This window comes from Cucumis sativus, unplaced genomic scaffold, assembly GCF_000004075.3.
Source record: "Cucumis sativus cultivar 9930 unplaced genomic scaffold, Cucumber_9930_V3 scaffold93, whole genome shotgun sequence".
NCBI lineage: Eukaryota > Viridiplantae > Streptophyta > Magnoliopsida > Cucurbitales > Cucurbitaceae > Cucumis > Cucumis sativus.
This window is the reverse complement of record NW_022279582.1, coordinates 1-17173: the sequence shown is the minus strand read 5'-3', so window position 1 is coordinate 17173 and position 17173 is coordinate 1. Positions and strand designations below refer to the sequence as shown.

The 17173-nt window shown below is 34.2% G+C and overlaps 4 long non-coding RNA genes across 11 annotated transcripts; all 4 read right to left on the bottom strand.

Moving 5' to 3' along the window:
• Nucleotides 1-9178: 9178 nt before the first annotated feature.
• Nucleotides 9179-9592, bottom strand: LOC116406380. The gene is made up of 2 exons (XR_004219389.1): nucleotides 9528-9592; nucleotides 9179-9438 (listed from the first exon to the last, which is right to left on the bottom strand). It is a non-coding gene; the product is annotated as an uncharacterized LOC116406380 (long non-coding RNA).
• An 82-nt stretch (nucleotides 9593-9674) lies between these two features.
• Nucleotides 9675-14615, bottom strand: LOC116406375. Of its 8 annotated transcripts, none has more exons than XR_004219385.1 (9): nucleotides 14545-14613; nucleotides 14091-14170; nucleotides 13022-13118; nucleotides 12857-12946; nucleotides 12708-12770; nucleotides 12398-12635; nucleotides 10136-10232; nucleotides 9971-10060; nucleotides 9675-9884 (listed from the first exon to the last, which is right to left on the bottom strand). It is a non-coding gene; the product is annotated as an uncharacterized LOC116406375 (long non-coding RNA). The 8 variants fall into 8 exon arrangements; XR_004219386.1 differs by having other exon boundaries at nucleotides 12398-12626; XR_004219384.1 differs by having other exon boundaries at nucleotides 12398-12602.
• A 1018-nt stretch (nucleotides 14616-15633) lies between these two features.
• Nucleotides 15634-16026, bottom strand: LOC116406383. The gene is made up of 2 exons (XR_004219392.1): nucleotides 15906-16026; nucleotides 15634-15744 (listed from the first exon to the last, which is right to left on the bottom strand). It is a non-coding gene; the product is annotated as an uncharacterized LOC116406383 (long non-coding RNA).
• Nucleotides 16027-16389: 363 nt separating this feature from the next.
• Nucleotides 16390-16792, bottom strand: LOC116406381. The gene is made up of 3 exons (XR_004219390.1): nucleotides 16737-16792; nucleotides 16511-16637; nucleotides 16390-16418 (listed from the first exon to the last, which is right to left on the bottom strand). It is a non-coding gene; the product is annotated as an uncharacterized LOC116406381 (long non-coding RNA).
• Nucleotides 16793-17173: the final 381 nt, after the last annotated feature.

Here is a 17173-nt window from a genome sequence, read left to right as displayed (position 1 = left end):
TATATTGGAATTGGCAGATGGCTGAGGGCTTCGTGAAACGTGGGAGAGAAGCGATAACATTATTGTTCAAAAAATTCAGGAGTAAGTACTTAAACATTGCAGAAACACATAATTTCAGCAATCTGTCAAAGAGTTGAAGGAGAAGACAGAAGTACTTAAAAGTCACATGAAGACCTAAAAGTTAGGTAATTTTTTGAAAACTTTTTTCTTCGTCTTGCTTAGTTTTAGTGGTATTTGTTAACAGGCTGAGACATACTCTTGTATGCCAAGGCTGGGTGGCCAATTCAATGGATGGCCTGAGACGGTGAAATGACGAGTGTAGAACAAAGTAGACAATCGAGCAGATTTACAAGTAGAAGGATGGTGTTTGGTCTTACCTGCTAGAAAGGTGATTCTCCCTTTATTTACACATGTTATCTATATTTAATTACTGTTTTTATGTGATGGTGAATAAATATGTAAGTCGTTTCAAGTTTGTACATCATGCTTGAGTTAATACATTTCCCAACTCGCACTAATTTTAAAGTTGAGACTAAGTTTGTTGCACTTACACACTTGGTTGCCATTTTGATTTTGGAGTGCTTTTTCTACATTTTTTGAACTTTTGGTAGGTTATGAGTTATGAAGTAACACTAAAGCATTATTAGGTCGTTTTTAAAGTTCGAGTGATACTTAAACATTTTTTGAACACCTTTTAGGTTGTTACAAACTAAGTTAGTTTTACATACAGCCATGGTTGCCATTTTGAGTCTTGAAAGATTTTTTTTCACACTTTTTGAAATTTTTGGTAAGTTATGAGTTATAAACTTACACTTAAGCGTTGTTAGGGTGTTTGAAAACTTATACGTGTTTTCAATACTTGTTAGGTTTGTATAGAACTAAGTTCGTTGCACTTACACACTTGACATTTTGGGTTTTGGAGTGTCTTTTTCAAAAATTTTGAACTTTTTGCTAGGTTATGACTTATGAACTTGTATTGAATATTTGTTAGGTCGTTTTGAAAGTTCAAGTGAAACTTAGACACGTTTTGAACTCGTTTTAGGTTGGTTTGAAACTAAGTTTTACACACATTTGATTGACATGTTGGGTCTTGAAGTACTTTTTTCATACTTTTTGAAATTTTGGTAGGTTGTGAGTTACAAACTTACACTTAAGCATTGCTTGGTCGTTTTGAAAATTCAAGTGATACTTGCACACATTTTGAATACATTTTAGGTTAGATTAAGTTTGTTGCACTTGGTTGTCATTTTTGGTCTTGAAATGCTTTTTTCAACCTTTTTGGTAGATTATGAGTTACGAACTTACACTTAGGATTTGCTAGGTCGTTTTGAAAACTCAAGTAATACCTAGACACGTTTTGAGCACGTTTTAGGTTGGTTTGAATTAAGTTTGTTGCACTTACACACTTGGTTGCAATTTTGGTCTTGTAGTGCTTTTTGCACAATGTTTGAACTTTTTTCGTAGGTTATGAGTTACGAACCTACACGTAAGCTGTTTTAGGTCGTTTTGAAAGTTCAAGTGAAACTTAGACACGTTTTGAGCATGTTTTAGGTCGTTTTGAGTAAATGGTATGTATGTTGTGATTGTTTGATTGCATGTATAATACCTTATTGAGATGTGAATGCTTGATTGAGAAGCTGATAGAACACCAAGTAATGGTTCTTATTTGTTCATTAAGCAACCAAACTATTACAGAATACAATACTCAAACCAGTCTTGAAAACACAGAACAAATAAGTACTATTACAGACAATAACCAAGTACAAAATAAAACATTCAAACATCAAAAGTAGTTTACGATAATGGAAAACACTTTCTAAGATTAAAGTAACTGAACAACTTCTGTAATTCTGCTCTCCAGAAAATACAGCCCCTCCACTTCCAGAAACTGATTAACCAACCCCCATCTTTCCTTCCATCTCTCCCTTTTAACCTCCCCCTGTAACTAACTGTTGTCCCCACTAAGGTGGTTTCCACTTCCTCCAATTCCATCACCTGTGCACGTGCAATTCCACTTGTCTTTCTTCTGCTATATTGTATTGCAATTGGTGGTCTATCATTACTCTCCCTCTCCAAAGACACCTTGTTCTCAAGGTGGGAAATGAGGAAGCTTTTGTGTAAAATCATCACAATTCTCCCATGTAGCCTCATGAGGTGGTATTCCTTTCCAACTAACAAGCACTTCCCACTTCTTTGTTGCTGGATTTTTAGGATAGCCAAAATTGTCTGCTGGTAGTAACTCTTGAAATGTAGGAACATCATCAATTCCATATAGTTCGGTAAATGTCATTCCTCCCTCCATAGCTCGACATTTTGTCAAGAAACCGTAATCAGATGGTGTCGCATGTCTCCATCATGTGTTACAGACTTCACTCTAGTCTTTGTCAAACTCGGGTCACCCCTTATAACAACATTCTTTTCATTTTGTATGAAAGTTAAAGTGAGTTTCCGCCAATCCACTTCAGTTACCCCAACGTGTGCAGCCATTGCATTCCAAGGATGACATCATAGAACACTGATGTAGTGTTTCTATTATATTGACAATTCAAACACAACTTACAACATAAGCAAACCGTGAACCTCAGAAAATGAGTCACGTTACATATAATTCACAAACATCAAACAAAGAAAACCTCCTAATCCAAAATTCGAACAACAAAATACTAATAAGCAAACCAGAATATAGAACACCAATCTTCTGCTTCCCCTGTCTTTCAAGGAGTATTGCAGACCTTTTCCTTCACTCCGAAAACTCACTTTAACAAAGAGGCAGCCACATTTTCAGGTACAGAAAATAAAGTAGGTAGTATGTAGGAAGGCTAACCAGAACTGAGTTGCATAAGGTTTGTCTTCCGCCTCTAGAGATGTTATATCTTTTCCACCTTTCAAGTTTCTTGTGAATTCGATCAATGACTGGTTGCCAAAAAGACTTTTGTCGAGGGTAGCCTCTCAAAGGGAGACCTAAATATATAATCGGAAGCTGGAATAAAAAGAAGAGTATCATCGACAAATTGAAGCAAAGGGAGGTGGATCAAGTCTTTGCCAACAAGGAAACCTTCAAACTGGCTGTTAATATGAAGCTTGTTTATGATTTCTCCTAAAACCTCACTTACTAGGAGGAATAAAAAGGGGAGAGGGGGTCCCCTTGACGGATACCTCTAGATGCTGTTATCCGGCCTCTAGGCTTACCATTGATGAAGACTGAATACTTTGGATTTTTTAGGCAGCCCATTATCCATGATATCATTTGGAACTAAACTTTTTCAAAGATAAATTTTTTTTAAAAAGTTCCAATTCACCCTATCAAAGGCTTTTTCCAAGTCAAGTTTTAAAATCCATCCTTTTTTCCGTTTTGCCCTATAATCTTCCACGGCCTCGTTAGCAATTAATATTGGGTTAAGAATTTGCCTACCTTCAATAAAGGCGCTTTGAGTGGGGCTTATAATTGCATCCATAACTTGTTTTAGACGTTCAGATAAAACCTTTGCAACAACCTTGTATGCTAACGTAGTAAGGCTGATTGGACGGAAATCCTTGACTAGAGTCACATTCTCTTTTTTCTGCACTAAACAAATGAAGTTTTCTTGGATGCAAGCATTTAATCTTCCATTTCTGTGGAAATCATACATTAGTGATTTGAAGATATCCTTGAAAATAGACCATTGCGTGATTAGGAACTTCACTGTGAAGCCATCCGGGCCCGGAGCTTTATTGTTGCCAAGTGCCTTTAATGCCTTAAAGATCTCCTCCACTGAAAATTGGGTAACAAGAGCCTCATTCTGAATTGAGGAAACACAAGACCAATTACTGTTAATAGGGATGAATCTGTCCCCCGGAATTCTGGTATAAAGTGACTCAAAAAATTCCAGCACAAGCCTTTCAATGTCGCGGAATGAAGTCGAGACAACCCCATCATCATTTTTTAATTCAGTTATGAGGTTCCTTCTTTTTTTCGCATTTAGAAACCGGTGGAAGAAGCTCGTATTCTCATCACCCAAAGAAAGCCAATTGAGTTTACTCTTCTGAATAAAATTACGCTCTTCGTTTTGATAAATACTAAGTAATTCCGCTTGCAAAGCAGCTCTAGAATTCAACTCTTCTTGATTTAATCCAATCAACTCAGCCACAGAATCATATTTTTCTAATTTTGACATCAAGGATTTCTCTGTTTTTTTTTACCTTAGCTTGGGCAGCAATATTCCAAGCTTTTACTGCCAATTTAACTGATCTCAATTGCTCATGAAGAATGAAACCAACCCATCCCAGGAAGTTAGAGTTGCTCACTATTTCAACAATAATCTGATTTGAATCACTGGACACCAACCAACTGTTACAAAACCGAAAAGGAGAGGGACCCCAAAGAAAAGAACTAGCCTCCAAGAATAAAGGAAAGTGATCCGAGAAGATGCGTGCTTTTCGAGAAACCCGAGAATTTTCAAAACAAACATCCCACGTCTGATTTATGAAGAATCTGTCTAATAATGATCTTCAACGAGAATTACCGTCTCTAGACCAAGTGAACCTTCCATTTTGCAATGGAATTTCCATGAGAGAAACCATGTCAATAAACTTATTGAATAATGACATTCCTCTAGTACTTCTGCCAAAAGGAAATCTTTCCCGGGCCCAACGAGTGATATTAAAATCCCCACCTATGCACCAGGCCACGGAACAATCAGCCAAGGAAGACAATTCGGGCCAAACCAATTTCCTTTCTCTGCAACCACAAGGGCCATAGACATTTGTGATCCAACAAACCTTTTTGCACAAAGTGAGGCATTTGATTGACAAAGAGAGGCGTCTTTTAATGACCTCTGTTACAGATATTTTACTGCTGTCCCACATGGTAAGAATTCCCCCAGAAGATCCAACAGAAGCCACATAATCCCAGCCAATATCCTTAGAACTCCACAATGATTTTATAAAAGCCGAGTTCAAGGTGTCCTTAGATTCTTGAATCATGACTACAATTGTTGATGAATTTTTTAAGTGCTGCACGTTTAGATGAGTTGTAATATGCATTATGCATATATGTGGTTCTGAGTTTGTATAAATATTATTTCTTATAGTGTATTTAGTTTCTTTAAAATATTAATAATAATAATAATATAAAAAAGTTTCTTTTACGAAATTTTATACACTGTCCAACTTTTTACTGAATCAAACTCCAAAAATATTGAATCCAAAAATAATTAAAGAAATTGTAATGTATAACCAAATAACTTGTATATTTTGTAATACAACATAGTTCTGATTTTTTTTTTATCTTTTTTTTTTTGTCGTGAAAAATTGTTTTATAAAGGATTAGGACTTTAGTGAAATAACTCTCAAATTCCCTAATGGATAGCCAGTTTTAATACTCCTAACGTATGCAACTTTAGTGGAATCTGGATGGATATTATTGGAATAACTCCTAACGTCAAATAAAAAGCCTACATCAGAAACTTCTTTTTAAAGGAACATGACTCTTTTAATGGATAAACAAGTCCTCTGGACGGGGTCCATATGAGAAAAGAATTCTAGAAAGTTTCTTATCAATGATCTTTGTCAATATTCTTCCTTTGCAAAATGAACCAAAAATCTTTGCAATATTCTTCGTACCTCCTACTCATCCTCTAGACTTGTTTATCCATTGAACAAAAACAAAGGCTCCATAAGATAGGGTATTTTTGGGATATTGCCTAAATCAAGCGAAAATCTTCTATATATTTTTTTGTGCCCAACTCTTCTATCTTAGATTTTTATCTTTCTATATATTCTCATTTACAAAGATCAAGCCTAGGTCTTGAACTTTTTCCATAAGAAGTGGAACCCTCTATTGAGGTGCTGAGAACGATAATGTACGAGTCAGTCCGTGAAAAACTCACAACTGCTACGTGGGCTTCTTCATCCTAATCGAATTTGCGGAAATTCCATCATCTATCCCATGAAAGGGAAATAGAATTGATTATGTATAATAATCAGTGACTTTGAAAGGAGTGCAAAAGAAAGGCAGAGGAGAAAAGGCGAGACCAAAAGCTTTACCGTCTTCTTTTGGAGCAGGAAGCCTCATTCCTTCTTATTTCCTTTTATTCATTCCCAGTTTCAGCTCTTCTTGCTAAGGATGGATCACTCTTTCATTCGTGAGGTTATTAGATAAGTGGCTTAAAAGGAGAAATAATAGTCGAAATACCGTAGGTATTAGCTCAAATTCAGAAATGCAAGGTTTTGACTCCCTCGCTCCTATGCCTTCCTATGCCTTTCATCCTAAAGTTTCTGAAACTTCCTTTTATTTCCAGGTAGACTTTTGAGAGCAGGAAGACAACTAATCATGCTGGTTGGAGTCTCCAACGAGTATCTGGATCTCCCCTCCTCCTCAAACCTTTTTTCTTAAATGCGCTTCTCACGCATATTGAATTGTGCCTCTTGGCACTACCCATAATGATCCTTCTCATTATTTAAGTGCATTTGAACTTCTAAGTCGATCTCTTGTGATAAATGGACATGATACCTTCTTACAGAAAGACAATTGTACCAGTTTGTAATTAGGTTCTGCGTTGAAGACCTTATTTGTAAAGCTCTCTAGAAAATAGATGAAAACGAAGTGAAAGAATTTCATTTTGATGCTTCACTCAATTTTTTGAGGTTGAAAAAGAACTGAAGGGGTACGATCGACCCATGGGGTGTGGCTCATGGTGGTTAAGCTAGTGGCTATCTCATTGCTTATGAGAATTTCACATTCATACTCTTCAGAAAGGTTTTCTCGTATTTGGCATCCAACCTGAATGACATCTAGAATGGTTAATAATTTCTTCATGCCTTGCTTAGCTTCTTCTTGATTCCCAAACTAACGAGACAAAGGCAAGGAAAAGAGGTTCAAAGAATATTGATAGTCGCGGCAAAGGTTGAGGTCTCAAGAATCTTCCCCTAATCTCATATACTCTATGGTTGTCCTATATTCATGTATATCAAGAAAAGCTAAAAGACAGACACCCATTCACTTGTATTAGTGTACATAAAGTCAAATTATTCGATTTGACATTCTTCCATTTCCTAAAGTCCTAAAAACAAGGTGCGTGCAGACGCGAGGTTCTAATTGATCAGTAGTTTAAGGAGAGAAAGTAGCTTATTTCTAAGAAATTCTTATTACTATGGTATGATGAACAAGTAAGAAGGAGGGAAGGAAAAAGTCCCAACAAAAGGAACCTACGACAAGGAAGGAAAGCCTATTACCCACAAGAGTGCAGAATCAAGGAAAAGTTGCGGGTACGAGCTCTCTTTCATTCGTCAAACTCAAGCAATCTTCGTTTAACACCTCTACTAAACTGAATTAGTTGGCTTTTCCAAACTAGTAAAAAGACTAGAAACCTTGGACCTATGGCTATCCAACCAGGTCTATCTTCTTCTTTCTTTATGTAAGACCCAAACTTTGGGTAGTGTAGTCTTTTTCAAAGAGTTTAAGAGGTTTGAAAGAAGGAAAGTTTTTGGTTCAATATCAAAGAATAGTACTTTTTAGGCGTATTGGGTTGACTTGGCAAAATGGTTTTAGAGGTTAGAAAGGGTTTTGAGTGTTTAAGGTTGGCAAGAAAGAAGGATTAAAGAGGTTAGGTGTTTTAGCTAACTTCAGAAAGGAGTTTCTCACAACTCGGAAAATTACACTCAATCTAGACTTGAAAATTCATAATTTGAGTCTAGTTTATTGAAGAAGGTTGCTGGGCGTTTTGGATATGAGAAAGTTGACGTTTGGACAAAAGAAGGCAAGAGGGTCAGTTTGCGAGTGAATCTGAGCAAGCTACACTCTTAGAACGCTACAGAACGCATCGTTTGGCGTTTTCTTCCCTCAAAATTTCAGGAAAAATTTTTTAGGGAAGAAAACACATTTAGAGAAACTTTGTAGAAGAAAGTTTTGTCAAAAGAGTTATGGATTTTAAGTTATAACTTTTCTAAGTTGGGTTATGTAGTTTGGGCGAGAAACTAGGTGAGATGACCTTGGAAGTTAACTATGCGTTTTGGACAACTATGTGGCATGATAAGGGCAAGCGGTTTAAGGTTTTAGTGAGGTGTAAAACCTTGTTAGCATGCATTTTAAGGTGTAAAGTAAGTAGGAGGTTCCTTAAGAAGGTTTAAGGTGAATTTAAGCAAGGATGAGGTGTCAACTTGTACTCATGCAATGAACTCTATAAATAGGCCAAATTTAGTATTAAGTTTCTCACAATCCACTCGAGTGTTTTGAGTGAAATTAGTCTTAAAAGTTTTCATTTTGAGTCTATTTTCTAAGTTGGGGTTTTTGATTTAATTTGAGTAACGGAGAGTTGCGTTTTGGCGGTAGAAAGCAAGAAAGGTCAGAATACAGGTGGTTCTGAACAATGTGGACTTCCAGAGGGCTGTAGAGTACATCCGTTGGAATCTGAAGTTGAAAATTTTAGGTATGAATAACAAGACGTTTTTCACAACTTTGTAGAAGGATATATGTTTATTTGAGTTCTGGATTTTAAGTTCTAAAGCTCTTCCTAATTATGGTTGATTAATCATTGATGTCCTTAAAAGTAGAAACGTGACATATCATGTATGCCCTTAAGTATCTCAGCTTGTGTAGGCCAAGTTCAAAAAAGAAAATCAAAATTATGTTTAATAAGGTAATCAAATAAAATATAACTTGTACAAAATATTTCAACTGAAAATCAAATAATAATAATGGAGTAAACACAAACTACAATTATAAACATCCAGAAGGGTCAAATGTCTACGAATAGACTAATGAGATTCAAAAATACCAGTCATGCTTGCATAACTGACTGAAAAAAATGTAATGTTTCCAAAAGATGCCGCATATCTCAAGTCCATTATAAGAAAACCTAATGTTCTTCAGTTTGTAGTATCAACAATGCATGAGTAGTGTTAAACATGTCATTTCATTTAGTTTGCGAACTACTATGGCCTTCCTCTATTCTCATTCATTCATCATCGATCAAACAAAGTTAAAGAAATTTGATCACAAAAGCTCTTTCAAACAAAAAAATAAAAATAAAAACAAACAAATAATTCAAAAAAAAATTAATTATACCAAACAAGGAATAATTAACTAAACAAAATGTAAGGGATGAATCTTAAGAAAACAAATTACTAAAACCATATCTGATACAAATTTAGGGGGTTTTTTGTCTATCAAATAAACCAATAAAACAATGAACTTCAAGAATTAAAATTCACAAAAATAATTCAATAAAAAAATGGCAAAAAACCTCAATATCACAAAATTAATAAGACGGAATAGATGCATTCTACAAACTTGTTTTATTGCATGCTCACCACCCCTTCCAAAATTTATTTGATAAAAATTTAGTAAACTTAAAACACAGACAATAACAAAATTGTTGCAAACCTGCATTTACTGGTCAATGTCTTTAAATCAGCATTCTCTGACGTCAATTCTTGATTTTTAACTTCATAAGCATCCACCTAACCATGAGACAATTATGAGAATATTTTATTTAACCACTAACAATCATGCTCATGCACAGACATTTAAAATAGAGGTTTTAACATACTATCCTTTTATAGAAATCGTTATCAGTTTTCTTGCCATTCCAAGTTCCACGTCGTCACCCTCTTTCTGTTCATATCATACATTACAAAAGCCAGTAAATGAAAGGAATGATCCATTATGGGTAAAATATTGATAATAACAAATATACTTGTAGCAAATTCATTATCTCCGTTCCTGATATAGATTCTTTCTTTTTCTCCATTAAGACTTGACTTGGTTTAGACATACAAAAACTCCTATATAACCTGAATCCAACTTGAGCCTAGAACCGAAAAATAACTAAAAGGTATCTCACACACAATTTGATGTACTCCTTTTCTTTCTTCTTCATCTCATGTATTTGTTGAGTTCTTACTTGCTTTGCACACAAACAGAAAACAACATTAGTACTAAAATTATTACATAGAAACTAGTATCTATCTCACAGCATCCAACTACCATAACCTGATTGCCAATAACCCTTCTCTGGAGTTCAACATTTTCCTACTGTAGCTTGTCAATTTGAGCTTTAAAAGCAGCCTTACCTTTGGCTTCCTGTGGAAAAGAACTTCCTTGTTCAATGTTAAATAGAGAGAAATCATAGAATTTAGACAAGTCTCGAGATTGTACTATTCGTGTAACTGTTGCAATCTCCCTATCTTTAACTTGTACTACCGACTTTAGCCTCTCAACTTTGGTCTCCAACCTTGATATATCTTAATGTAGCCTGCCACAAGAAAATAAAGGTGACTGAATAAGGAACCATGGTTGTGTGAAGGAATATTAAAAAGCTTTGCAACATTATTACCCTGAAATGAACTACATTTATTCCATATCTTAAACCAATCTCCCATAACAAGAAATGAACCAAAATTAGAAACAGCAGCTCTTTCAACACTACCGAAAGACATAATCTCACGAAGACACTTGGCAATAAAATCGAATCTTTAACGCATCACCATTCTCATCAAATGTTAAACAAATCTCCTCTTAATTCCAATTATTTGATAAGCGAGAAACAAAATAGATCATTAAGTAACACAAATTCACGAAAAATCAAACATAATAGATCATTAAATTGAAATGTGACGGTAGACTTGACTAAGCCTGATCCTCTTAGCTCAGAAGACAAGGACGGGTCGTGTTATGAGAAATGTCAAGGTAGACTTAACTAAAACTTAACTAAGCATGGATAACAGAGTAATTTTTCTTTCCATTCCAACAAATGCAAAATGAAACTCAAAACAATCTCACATAATACAAATAAAAAATTCTTCCATTATCTTCTTCAGAACACAAGCATCTCTAATCTCCACCACCGACAAAGACCCAAGACATTAAAATTAAGAACATATAGAATCAAAAGCAACACAAAAGACCAAAGAGAGAGAGAAAAAGATAGTTAAGATCAAAACCATAATGATAGAACAATCAACAACAAACTAATGTCATATCTCATCAAATTTTTCAAAAAAATAAATAAAAGAAAACAAGTAAGAATCAGACAAGCCAACATACCATGTCTATTTTTGCATTTGAATTTTTCCTACCTCTGTTAAGTTCCAAACATGTTTTCGAGTCATTGGAAATTACTTTTTATGTTACAAAATCACTTTTAAAAGTATAGACACAAACGAACGTTAATATGCCATGAAAATCACTTTTAACAAAACATTTATTAGTAAAAATCAATTTTGTTAACTAGTTTCTAAAAACACTCTCAAATATGCCTTCCATAACCTGGTTTAAGTTTTCAAGAAAAATAACTAATGGGCCAGGATACTCATGCCATGGAGTGGTAAAAAAGAGGTTGAGCTTTGTATTTTAAGTATCATGTTGATGAAGACATGTAAAAGGTCTTATGATACATATCAGTTGAGAAAACAAGTAATAAAGAGAAATATTTGAGTGTATCAAGAAAGCACCAATACATATAGAAGCTTAAGCTAATGGATAAGAGAGTAAATTTAACATAACATCCAACACTCTTTCTCACTTGTGAGTTTGAAATATGAAAAATAGAGCCACGCTAAGTGAGAATGTAAGTGCGTATATTCATGAAATAAGATGTTAGCTCGTAAGACATTGATTTGAAGTAAATAAGATATAGCAATATAAGAATAGATACGTTGTGGTACGTTATACCAACACATAGATTTTAACTGTTAAATCAAAAAAGAAAAAAAAACAAAAACAAAAACAAACAATAAAAGGCATTATTAGGGCGTAGTTAAAGTTTTGGTAATTAACATTTTTAAGCAAAGCTAGATGGACTCACTGGCTACAAGAAATAGACAATAATTTGGATAAAGGCAAGGCAAGGAAGGGATCTCGAGTGATAGAAAAAGAGACGAATGGTGACAATAAGGGTACCATAAAAGTAATGGAAATTTTTAATTGGACAAACCATTCAACGTAATTAATTCCCCCCCCCCCCCCCCCCCCCCCCCCCCACGGTAACTTGGTCCATAAATTTCATAAATCTAATCACTCCTTCCAACCTGTCCTTCCCATTCATCTAAATTCCCTTTGACTCCTTAACAAAACAAACATTATTTGCTTACAGGATCAATCATCATTTATATTCCCTCTCTTTTTCTGTGTACAAAACACCTAGATTCTCTTCTAATTCCACCCTAAGAGAAACCTGAAATTTATCACCTACTGCACAGCCTAATATCTTCCATTGTCATTGTAGCGTTTAGGCTTAGAGGTAGATGACATCCAAATGAAATACTTTAAAAGTACGAAAGTACAGCACTTGGAAATACCAATCTAAGATGTATAAGATGAGACTCACCCCTAGTAAGCACAAAAATACTGAGAAATTAAAAAGAAACTGTAATAAGAACACAAGAAGAAGAAAATATTACGTATTGTTGATGAACTTACTTTGAGTCAATCACGAATTCAACACATCTCATCTACCATTTAACTTTGTTGGCATTTCAAACATGATGAACATTTCAATTCAACTCTTTTGTCTCTTGAGTACAGTAAGCTTTAGACTGATGATTATGTATTCTGCCTCTTCAAGGGAATTCTATGGTCTTGGTGGAAGGGTTTGGTAGGAATTCTTTCTTTTTCTCCCTTAAGACTTGGTTTAGACATACAAAAGCTCCTATCTCAGCTGTAAATAATAAGCACCTCTAACAGAGTCCAACTTGAGCCTAGAACCGAAAAATAACTAAAAGGTTCTCACCTGCAATTTGATGTACTCCTTTTCTTTCTTCTTCATCTCATGTATTTGTTGAGTTCTTACTTGCTTTGCACACAAACAGAAAACAACATTAGTACTAAAATTATTACATAGAAACTAGTATCTATCTCACAGCATCCAACTACCATAACCTGATTGCCAATAACCCTTCTCTGGAGTTCAACATTTTCCTACTGTAGCTTGTCAATTTGAGCTTTAAAAGCAGCCTTACCTTTGGCTTCCTGTGGAAAAGAACTTCCTTGTTCAATGTTAAATAGAGAGAAATCATAGAATTTAGACAAGTCTCGAGATTGTACTATTCGTGTAACTGTTGCAATCTCCCTATCTTTAACTTGTACTACCGACTTTAGCCTCTCAACTTTGGTCTCCAACCTTGATATATCTTAATGTAGCCTGCCACAAGAAAATAAAGGTGACTGAATACAGGGAACCATGGTTGTGTGAAGGAATATTAAAAAGCTTTGCAACATTATTACCCTGAAATGAACTACATTTATTCCATATCTTAAACCAATCTCCCATAACAAGAAATGAACCAAAATTAGAAACAGCAGCTCTTTCAACACTACCGAAAGACATGATCTCACGAAGACACTTGGCAATAAAATCGAATCTTTAACGCATCACCATTCTCATCAAATGTTAAACAAATCTGCTGAATCAGTACAAAACCACATGTTACTTGGATCAAATGCAACGGTCCTTACCACCCAAAGTGACTACTTATGACCTATACACCGAAAGACAAGTGTTGATTTTTATGGGCACGAAGTGGCAAAATATCCCATGCAAGATACACATAATAATTCATATGAGATGTTAAATCATAAATGAGAGAATAATAAAGTCAATAGAAAGAGACATAAAAACGGCCAGTATGCAATTATCATTTCAGTTACTATTCTGTTATTTTCAACTATTAGTATTCTTTTTTCTCAAATATAATGTACTTTCTAACTCCATGTGGCGTTTATTTCAATCACTGCTTCAGAAAAGCAAGCTTAAGATTTTGTTTCTATTTATTTTTTATAAGAAGCAGGAATGTATATATTCAACAAAAGAGCCGAAAAAGAACAGTGCATAAAAAGTTATCCAATGGAGGGAGATGGACCAAATTTGGAGCTTTCTTTGAAGTTTCTCATTGAGTATTTAGCATCTATAGGCTACCGACTAGAGGCTATTTATCCTATAAATTGTGGAATACAGGACGTTTATATACAAGTTGAATTAAATTGGACCATAAGGTTAAAACTTCAACCTCATCCCACTTTTTTCTCATTTAAATAAATTACATCTGAAACACTACTGAGATCCATGACAAAAAACACATAGAGCAATAGGAAAAAATATATATATATAACTAACCCTACTATTTCTCCATGGAGCATGCCAAACCGAACGTTGTCACTTGCTTGGAATTCTTTCCATAATTGCAGATATTGACCCTATAAGACCACGGATACTAAAAATGTGAAAAGAGCAGGCTTAAAGGGTGTCGCCTAACAAATAAAGCTCAACAATGAGGAGCTTTAGAAATGTCGAAGGCCCATTCACGGTATCAATCATATGTGATATGTCCAAAAAAAAAGGGGAGAGCTGTACTACAAAATCAAGAACTGAAGAGCTTTCAACATGTCATGCTTGATGATTTGACAACTAATTACATAGGTTTCTAAGTATCATATTGATGTCAACCAGAGGCCTTAACCCCTAAAACATAGGGAAGGAAGCAAGCAAGATTAAGACTCCAGCTATAGCACATATATAGTTAAATTTCATGATTTTCATCCATTAGAAAGGTATAAAAAAATTTATAAACCTTCCAGATGAACCAGATGCAGAAACAATAGTTGAACATCTACCTTTAAGGCCACCATCGTTTCTAAAAATAAAAGATAATATAGATAGATTAGTGAAATTCTACCAAATAAAAACAGAACTAAATAAAAAAATATTAATTTACCCACTACTACAAAAATGGGTTTACTTGACGCTAGCAACTTTTACATACTTGACGTTTTTATTAAAAAAACGTCAAGTATGAACTATGTTAAAAGAAAAAACGTCAAGTATAGTCTTAAAAAATATGAAGTTTTCACGATTTTTTTTTAATTATTATATGTTAGCTTTATTTGACGTTTTTTTTTTCGCGTCAAGTATAAAGTAGATTTTACTTGACATTTTATTTGGGTTAAAAGTAGTGAACATTTACTTGATACAAAAAACATGTCAGGTATGGTTTTAAAAAATAAAATTTTAACGTTAACTTTTATATGACAGTTATGGTTTTTTGCGTCAAATATAGTGGAGATTTATTTGACAGTTTATTCGCGTCAAATATAGTGGAGATTTTACTTGACGTTTTTTTCATGTCACGCATAGTGGACATTTACTTGACGCGAAAATAACGTCAAGTATAGTTAACATTTTTTATTTAACACTTTTAAAATGTCAATTGCCAAAATGTCAAATATAAAACGTTTAAAAATATGAAAATAAAAAGTATAAAAATCAACTTATTAAAATAATTTTTTAAAATCACTTTATTAAAATAATTAAACTTATTAAAATAATTTTGTTTAAATCAACTTATTAAAATAATTAAATTTATTAAAATAATTTTTTTAAATCAACTAATTTTGACTTACATAATTGTTTGAATTCTCTCATTAAATTAAATTTATTAAAATCTCTCGTTAAAATAAATTTTTTGAAAATTTTCCTTTAAATAAAATTATTGAAAATATTTCCTTAAATAGATTTATTAAAATATTTTAATAAAATATTATTAAATAAATTTTTTGAGATCTTTCACTAAAACAAACTTTTACAAATCTTTCACTAAAATAAATTTGTTGAAATCTTTACTTAAAATAAACGGCTGACTTGGCTTTGGTACATTCATATCTTTGAATGTCATAGAGGAGCTCTTTCTGAAGTTGCTTATCAGCTACCAATAAGTCATCAATTTCGTTCTTGTAGTCCTTGAGAAGAACTCGAAGGCATTCCATGAGGGAACCTATTATTAAAGAATACAAATAAAATGTTAAATATGTCTTAGGATCAATTTGAAAGGACTTTTTAAGTGTTAAAAAACACTTTTTAAAGCACTTACAAAACCGTCCCAAACAGGCACTTCACATTTCAATTTAAATTATTTAAGTTTTGGAGTATTCGTACCTATAAGGGGGCTATTCTTGCTTTCCATTAGCCTTTTTAACTCAATGAAGATGGGTATGGTGTTTTGTATGAGACTTTTCTCACTGCGTGAGTGATGACCTTTCCTCTAGCAGCAGATGCTTCTCCGCTCTCACCCCTTCCTCACCTACATCACCAGATTCTGATGATGATACTCGATTTATTGATAGTCGAATCTCTTTAGAAGCAAGAATCTCAAAGGTATCCTGCGCTTTCAGCCATGGGGAACTAATGAGATTCCAAGTCGCAAATACTGACAAAAGAAAATTAGAATAGCAGCAAAATTATTGACTAAAGATGATTGAATGCTTTTGAATATGGACTTGTAAAACAGAACGTGCAGTAGTATCATCTATATTGAGCATACCATCGGATGCTGCAACAAGAACTTCTGCACATAATTTGCAAAGGTGGCCAGAAGATGCTCGGGAGCCATTTGTTTCAAAGAGAAACATAAATGCACATTCTCCTGGACTCGACCTTTCATCATTGCCTCTTCAAATATAAAGTTGGAAAGATAGACAAAAGATAATCATTTTCCATTACATGTAACTGTATAATAAGGCACATAGTTCAAACATTCTTACCGGATGGAGAATGGTCGACTTTCAGCTCGTGATGCCTTCGAATCGCTATGTCCAGAATGAGCACGATAGTCATTCAAAACATAAATTGCTTCTATGAAACTGTTGTAAGCCAAAAGTGGGGCCTTCACTGCAAATTCAGTTTCACATTTCAATTCCATTGCCACGTTGGAACGGTATGACCAATATTATAACCATGACAGTGGCTGAAAATGTAAAATTTTATAACCTTTCAAAATGTTACCAAAAAGGTAATCTGCTAGTTGACGATCTTCTCTGATTCATCTACAAGTGACAAAGAAACCGAAGAAACAAAACCCCTCTCCATTTCACATAGTCTCTCTGAAAATTAAAACGATATTGCTGAACATTGTTAATCACAAACATGACAGTGAAAATTGGGAGAAGTTCTTAGGAGTTGGGAAAGAACAAATTACCTGTAATAATCTGGATAGAAGTATGAATGTGTGTCTTCTGACAAGTTCACAAGGATCGCTAAGGCACTTTGTGATTTTCGTAAGGTAGCTGTTCAATTCAGAGTTAGTCTGATTGTAACAAGGAACAAGTTTAAAGAGATTCTATTTCCCTGCCATTTCAAAGTATTTGATAAGCTAGCATATCTCCAAGACTTGTATCATGTATCAGCCTTACCACTCAACTAGAGCA